The sequence below is a fragment of the Phalangium opilio genome, unplaced genomic scaffold (genome assembly GCF_054372755.1).
Source record: "Phalangium opilio isolate 3A_F unplaced genomic scaffold, DU_Popi_V2 ptg000021l_1, whole genome shotgun sequence".
Taxonomy (NCBI): domain Eukaryota; kingdom Metazoa; phylum Arthropoda; class Arachnida; order Opiliones; family Phalangiidae; genus Phalangium; species Phalangium opilio.
Window position 1 is genome coordinate 5,142,238 of NW_028324153.1, and position 7,952 is coordinate 5,150,189.

The 7,952-nt window shown below is 48.2% G+C and overlaps 2 non-coding genes across 2 annotated transcripts; both read right to left on the bottom strand.

Annotated features, from left to right (window-relative positions):
* Positions 1-269: 269 nt before the first annotated feature.
* On the bottom strand, positions 270-342 carry TRNAK-CUU (transfer RNA lysine (anticodon CUU)). The gene has a single exon. It is a non-coding gene; the product is annotated as a tRNA-Lys (tRNA).
* Positions 343-6,590: 6,248 nt separating this feature from the next.
* Positions 6,591-6,663, bottom strand: TRNAI-GAU (transfer RNA isoleucine (anticodon GAU)). Its single transcript has one exon. It is a non-coding gene; the product is annotated as a tRNA-Ile (tRNA).
* Between the last annotated feature and the right edge of the window lie 1,289 nt (positions 6,664-7,952).

A 7,952-nucleotide genomic window follows, 5' to 3' on the forward strand; every position in this document is an offset into this window, starting at 1 on the left:
AACCTATTGGTTAACAGCTGAACGCGCTAACCATTGCGCCACGGAAGCCCAAAAATTAAATGCTCGTCAGGTATTGTGTAAAAACCTTAACTTTTTACGTCACATCTGAGACCTCACAACACCGCTCCCGGATGGGCTCGAACCACCAACCTTTTGGTTAACAGCCGAACGTGCTAACCATTGCGCCACGGAAGCCCAAAAATTAAATGGTCGTCAGGTATTGTGGATAAACTTTGGCTTTCTACGTTACATTTGAGATCCCACAACACCGCTCCCGGGTGGGCTCGAACCACCAACCTATTGGTTAAGAGCCGAACGCGCTAACCATTGAGCCACGGAAGCTCAGAAATTAAATGGTTGTCAGGTATTGTGGAAAAACTTTTGCTTTCTACGTTTCATTTGAGACCCCACAACACCTCTCCCGGGTGGGCTCGAACCACCAACCTATTGGTTAACAGCTGAACGCGCTAACCATTGCGCCACGGAAGCCCAAAAATTAAATGGTCGTCAGGTATTGGGGAAAAACTTTGGCTTTCTACGTTACATTTGAGATCCCACAACAACGCTCCCGGGTGGGCTCGAACCACCAACCTATTGGTTAACAGCTGAACGCGCTAACCATTGCGCCACGAAAGCCCAAAAATTAAAGGCTCGTCAGGTATTGTGTAAAAACCTTGACTTTTTACGTCACATCTGAGACCTCAAAACACCGCTCCCGGATGGGCTCGAACCACCAACCTATTGGTTAACAGCCGAACGCGCTAGCCATTGAGCCACGGAAGCTCAGAAATTAAATGGTTGTCAGGTATTGTGGAAAAACTTTTGCTTTCTACGTTTCATTTGAGACCCCACAACACCTCTCCCGGGTGGGCTCGAACCACCAACCTTTCGATTAACAGCTGAACGCGCTAACCATTGCGCCACGGAAGCCCAAAAATTAAATGGTCGTCAGGTATTGTGGAAAAACTTTGGCTTTCTACGTTACATTTGAGATCCCACAACAACGCTCCCGGGTGGGCTCGAACCACCAACCTATTGGTTAACAGCTGAACGCGCTAACCATTGCGCCACGGAAGCCCAAAAATTAAATGGTCGTCAGGTATTGTGGAAAAACTTTGGCTCTCTACGTTACATTTGAGATCCCACAACAACGCTCCCGGGTGGGCTCGAACCACCAACCTATTGGTTAACAGCTGAACGCGCTAACCATTGCGCCACGGAAGCCCAAAAATTAAATGGTCGTCAGGTATTGTGGAAAAACTTTGGCTTTCTACGTTACATTTGAGATCCCACAACAACGCTCCCGGGTGGGCTCGAACCACCAACCTATTGGTTAACAGCTGAACGCGCTAACCATTGCGCCACGAAAGCCCAAAAATTAAAGGCTCGTCAGGTATTGTGTAAAAACCTTGACTTTTTACGTCACATCTGAGACCTCACAACACCGCTCCCGGATGGGCTCGAACCACCAACCTATTGGTTAACAGCTGAACGCGCTAACCATTGCGCCACGAAAGCCCAAAAATTAAAGGCTCGTCAGGTATTGTGTAAAAACCTTGACTTTTTACGTCACATCTGAGACCTCACAACACCGCTCCCGGATGGGCTCGAACCACCAACCTATTGGTTAACAGCCGAACGCGCTAGCCATTGAGCCACGGAAGCTCAGAAATTAAATGGTTGTCAGGTATTGTGAAAAAACTTTCGCTTTCTACGTTTCATTTGAGACCCCACAACACCTCTCCCGGGTGGGCTCGAACCACCAACCTTTCGATTAACAGCTGAACGCGCTAACCATTGCGCCACGGAAGCCCAAAAATTAAGTGGTCGTCAGGTATTGTGGAAAAACTTGGGCTTTCTACGTTACATTTGAGATCCCACAACACCGCTCCCGGATGGGCTCGAACCACCAACCTATTGGTTAACAGCCGAACGCGCTAGCCATTGCGCCGCGAAAGCCCAAAAGTTAAATGCTCGTCAGGTATTGTGTAAAAAGCTTTACTTTTTACGTCACATCTGAGACCTCACAACACCGCTCCCGGATGGGCTCGAACCACCAACCTATTGGTTAACAGCCGAACGCGCTAACCATTGAGCCACGGAAGCTCAGAAATTAAATGGTTGTCAGGTATTGTGGAAAAACTTTTGCTTTCTACGCTTCATTTGAGACCCCACAACACCTCTCCCGGGTGGGCTCGAACCACCAACCTTTCGATTAACAGCTGAACGTGCTAACCATTGCGCCACGGAAGCCCAAAAATTAAATGCTCGTCAGGTATTGTGTAAAAACCTTGACTTTTTACGTCACATCTGAGACCTCACAACACCGCTCCCGGATGGGCTCGAACCACCAACTTTTTGGTTAACAGCCGAACGTGCTAACCATTGCGCCACGGAAGCCCAAAAATTAAATGGTCGTCAGGTATTGTGGAAAAACTTTGGCTTTCTACGTTACATTTGAGATCCCACAACAACGCTCCCGGGTGGGCTCGAACCACCAACCTATTGGTTAACAGCCGAACGCGCTAGCCATTGCGCCGCGAAAGCCCAAAAGTTAAATGCTCGTCAGGTATTGTGTAGAAAGCTTTACTTTTTACGTCACATCTGAGACCTCACAACACCGCTCCCGGATGGGCTCGAACCACCAACCTATTGGTTAACAGCCGAACGCGCTAACCATTGAGCCACGGAAGCTCAGAAATTAAATGGTTGTCAGGTATTGTGGATAAGTTATGACTTATTTCGTTACATCTGAGACCCTGCAACACCTCTCCCGGTTGGGCTCGAACCACCAACCTATTGGTTAACAGCCGAACGTGCTAACCATTGCGCCACGGAAGCCCAAAATTTAAATGCTCTTCAGGTATTGTGTAAAAACCTTGACTTTTTACGTCACATCTGAGACGTCACAATACCGCTCCCGGATGGGCTTGAACCACCAACCTTTCGGTTAACAGCCGAACGCGCTAACCATTGCGCCACGGAAGCCCAAAAATTAAATGGTCGTCAGGTATTGTGGAAAAACTTTGGCTTTCTACGTTACATTTGAGATCCCACAACAACGCTCCCGGGTGGGCTCGAACCACCAACCTATTGGTTAACAGCTGAACGCGCTAACCATTGCGCCACGAAAGCCCAAAAATTAAAGGCTCGTCAGGTATTGTGTAAAAACCTTGACTTTTTACGTCACATCTGAGACCTCACAACACCGCTCCCGGATGGGCTCGAACCACCAACCTATTGGTTAACAGCCGAACGCGCTAGCCATTGAGCCACGGAAGCTCAGAAATTAAATGGTTGTCAGGTATTGTGGAAAAACTTTTGCTTTCTACGTTTCATTTGAGACCCCACAACACCTCTCCCGGGTGGGCTCGAACCACCAACCTATTGGTTAACAGCTGAACGCGCTAACCATTGCGCCACGGAAGCCCAAAAATTAAATGGTCGTCAGGTATTGTGGAAAAACTTTGGCTTTCTACGTTACATTTGAGATCCCACAACAACGCTCCCGGGTGGGCTCGAACCACCAACCTATTGGTTAACAGCTGAACGCGCTAACCATTGCGCCACGGAAGCCCAAAAATTAAATGGTCGTCAGGTATTGTGGAAAAACTTTGGCTTTCTACGTTATATTTGAGATCCCACAACAACGCTCCCGGGTTTGCTCGAACCACCAACCTATTGGTTAACAGCTGAACGCGCTAACCATTGCGCCACGAAAGCCCAAATATTAAAGGCTCGTCAGGTATTGTGTAAAAACCTTGATTTTTTACGTCACATCTGAGACCTCACAACACCGCTCCCGGATGGGCTCGAACCACCAACCTATTGGTTAACAGCTGAACGCGCTAACCATTGCGCCACGAAAGCCCAAAAATTAAAGGCTCGTCAGGTATTGTGTAAAAACCTTGACTTTTTACGTCACATCTGAGACCTCACAACACCGCTCCCGGATGGGCTCGAACCACCAACCTATTGGTTAACAGCCGAACGCGCTAGCCATTGAGCCACGGAAGCTCAGAAATTAAATGGTTGTCAGGTATTGTGGATAAGTTATGACTTATTACGTTACATCAGAGACCCTGCAACACCTCTCCCGGTTGGGCTCGAACCACCAACCTATTGGTTAACAGCCGAACGTGCTAACCATTGCGCCACGGAAGCCCAAAATTTAAATGCTCTTCAGGTATTGTGTAAAAACCTTGACTTTTTACGTCACATCTGAGACGTCACAACACCGCTCCCGGATGGGCTTGAACCACCAACCTATTGGTTAACAGCCGAACGCGCTAACCATTGAGCCACGGAAGCTCAGAAATTAAATGGTTGTCAGGTATTGTGGAAAAACTTTTGCTTTCTACGCTTCATTTGAGACCCCACAACACCTCTCCCGGGTGGGCTCGAACCACCAACCTTTCGATTAACAGCTGAACGTGCTAACCATTGCGCCACGGAAGCCCAAAAATTAAATGCTCGTCAGGTATTGTGTAAAAACCTTGACTTTTTACGTCACATCTGAGACCTCACAACACCGCTCCCGGATGGGCTCGAACCACCAACTTTTTGGTTAACAGCCGAACGTGCTAACCATTGCGCCACGGAAGCCCAAAAATTAAATGGTCGTCAGGTATTGTGGAAAAACTTTGGCTTTCTACGTTACATTTGAGATCCCACAACAACGCTCCCGGGTGGGCTCGAACCACCAACCTATTGGTTAACAGCCGAACGCGCTAGCCATTGCGCCGCGAAAGCCCAAAAGTTAAATGCTCGTCAGGTATTGTGTAGAAAGCTTTACTTTTTACGTCACATCTGAGACCTCACAACACCGCTCCCGGATGGGCTCGAACCACCAACCTATTGGTTAACAGCCGAACCCGCTAACCATTGAGCCACGGAAGCTCAGAAATTAAATGGTTGTCAGGTATTGTGGATAAGTTATGACTTATTTCGTTACATCTGAGACCCTGCAACACCTCTCCCGGTTGGGCTCGAACCACCAACCTATTGGTTAACAGCCGAACGTGCTAACCATTGCGCCACGGAAGCCCAAAATTTAAATGCTCTTCAGGTATTGTGTAAAAACCTTGACTTTTTACATCACATCTGAGACGTCACAATACCGCTCCCGGATGGGCTTGAACCACCATCCTTTCGGTTAACAGCCGAACGCGCTAACCATTGCGCCACGGAAGCCCAAAAATTAAATGGTCGTCAGGTATTGTGGAAAAACTTTGGCTTTCTACGTTACATTTGAGATCCCACAACAACGCTCCCGGGTGGGCTCGAACCACCAACCTATTGGTTAACAGCTGAACGCGCTAACCATTGCGCCACGAAAGCCCAAAAATTAAAGGCTCGTCAGGTATTGTGTAAAAACCTTGACTTTTTACGTCACATCTGAGACCTCACAACACCGCTCCCGGATGGGCTCGAACCACCAACCTATTGGTTAACCGCCGAACGCGCTAGCCATTGAGCCACGGAAGCTCAGAAATTAAATGGTTGTCAGGTATTGTGGAAAAACTTTTGCTTTCTACGTTTCATTTGAGACCCCACAACACCTCTCCCGGGTGGGCTCGAACCACCAACCTATTGGTTAACAGCTGAACGCGCTAACCATTGCGCCACGGAAGCCCAAAAATTAAATGGTCGTCAGGTATTGTGGAAAAACTTTGGCTTTCTACGTTACATTTGAGATCCCACAACAACGCTCCCGGGTGGGCTCGAACCACCAACCTATTGGTTAACAGCTGAACGCGCTAACCATTGCGCCACGGAAGCCCAAAAATTAAATGGTCGTCAGGTATTGTGGAAAAACTTTGGCTTTCTACGTTATATTTGAGATCCCACAACAACGCTCCCGGGTGGGCTCGAACCACCAACCTATTGGTTAACAGCTGAACGCGCTAACCATTGCGCCACGAAAGCCCAAATATTAAAGGCTCGTCAGGTATTGTGTAAAAACCTTGATTTTTTACGTCACATCTGAGACCTCACAACACCGCTCCCGGATGGGCTCGAACCACCAACCTATTGGTTAACAGCTGAACGCGCTAACCATTGCGCCACGAAAGCCCAAAAATTAAAGGCTCGTCAGGTATTGTGTAAAAACCTTGACTTTTTACGTCACATCTGAGACCTCACAACACCGCTCCCGGATGGGCTCGAACCACCAACCTATTGGTTAACAGCCGAACGCGCTAGCCATTGAGCCACGGAAGCTCAGAAATTAAATGGTTGTCAGGTATTGTGGATAAGTTATGACTTATTACGTTACATCAGAGACCCTGCAACACCTCTCCCGGTTGGGCTCGAACCACCAACCTATTGGTTAACAGCCGAACGTGCTAACCATTGCGCCACGGAAGCCCAAAATTTAAATGCTCTTCAGGTATTGTGTAAAAACCTTGACTTTTTACGTCACATCTGAGACGTCACAACACCGCTCCCGGATGGGCTTGAACCACCAACCTTTCGGTTAACAGCCGAACGCGCTAACCATTGCGCCACGGAAGCCCAAAAATTAAATGGTCGTCAGGTATTGTGGAAAAACTTTGGCTTTCTACGTTACATTCGAGATCCCACAACACCGCTCCCGGGTGGGCTTGAACCACCAACCTTTCGGTTATCAGCCGAACGCGCTAACCATTGCGCCACGGAAGCCCAAAAATTAAATGGTCGTCAGGTATTGTGGAAAAACTTTGGCTTTCTACGTTACATTTGAGATCCCGCAACACCGCTCCCGGGTGGGCTCGAACCACCAACCTATTGGTTAACAGCCGAACGCGCTAACCATTGAGCCACGGAAGCTCAGAAATTAAATGGTTGTCAGGTATTGTGGAAAAACTTTTGCTTTCTACGCTTCATTTGAGACCCCACAACACCGCTCCCGGATGGGCTCGAACCACCAACTTTTTGGTTAACAGCCGAACGTGCTAACCATTGCGCCACGGAAGCCCAAAAATTAAATGGTCGTCAGGTATTGTGGAAAAACTTTGGCTTTCTACGTTACATTCGAGATCCCACAACACCGCTCCCGGGTGGACTTGAACCACCAACCTTTCGGTTAACAGCCGAACGCGCTAACCATTGCGCCACGGAAGCCCAAAATTTAAATGCTCTTCAGGTATTGTGTAAAAACCTTGACTTTTTTCGTCACATCTGAGACGTCACAACACCGCTCCCGGGTGAGCTTGAACCACCAACCTTTCGGTTAACAGCCGAACGCGCTAACCATTGCGCCACGGAAGCCCAAAAATTAAATGGTCGTCAGGTATTGTGGAAAAACTTTGGCTTGCTACGTTACATTTGAGATCCCGCAACACCGCTCCCGGGTGGGCTCGAACCACCAACCTATTGGTTAACAGCCGAACGCGCTAACCATTGAGCCACGGAAGCTCAGAAATTAAATGGTTGTCAGGTATTGTGGAAAAACTTTTGCTTTCTACGCTTCATTTGAGACCCCACAACACCTCTCCCGGGTGGGCTCGAACCACCAACCTTTCGATTAACAGCTAAACGCGCTAACCATTGCGCCACGGAAGCCCAAAATTTAAATGCTCGTCAGGTATTGTGTAAAAACCTTGACTTTTTACGTCACATCTGAGACCTCACAACACCGCTCCCGGATGGGCTCGAACCACCAACCTTTTGGTTAACAGCCGAACGTGCTAACCATTGCGCCACGGAAGCCCAAAAATTAAATGGTCGTCAGGTATTGTGGAAAAACTTTGGCTTTCTACGTTACACTTGAGATCCCACAACACCGCTCCCGGGTGGGCTTGAACCACCAACCTATTGGTTAACAGCCGAACGCGCTAACCATTGAGCCACGGAAGCTCAGAAATTAAATGGTTGTCAGGTATTGTCGAAAAACTTTTGCTTTCTACGTTTCATTTGAGACCCCACAACACCTCTCCCGGGTGGGCTCGAACCACCAACCTTTCGATTAA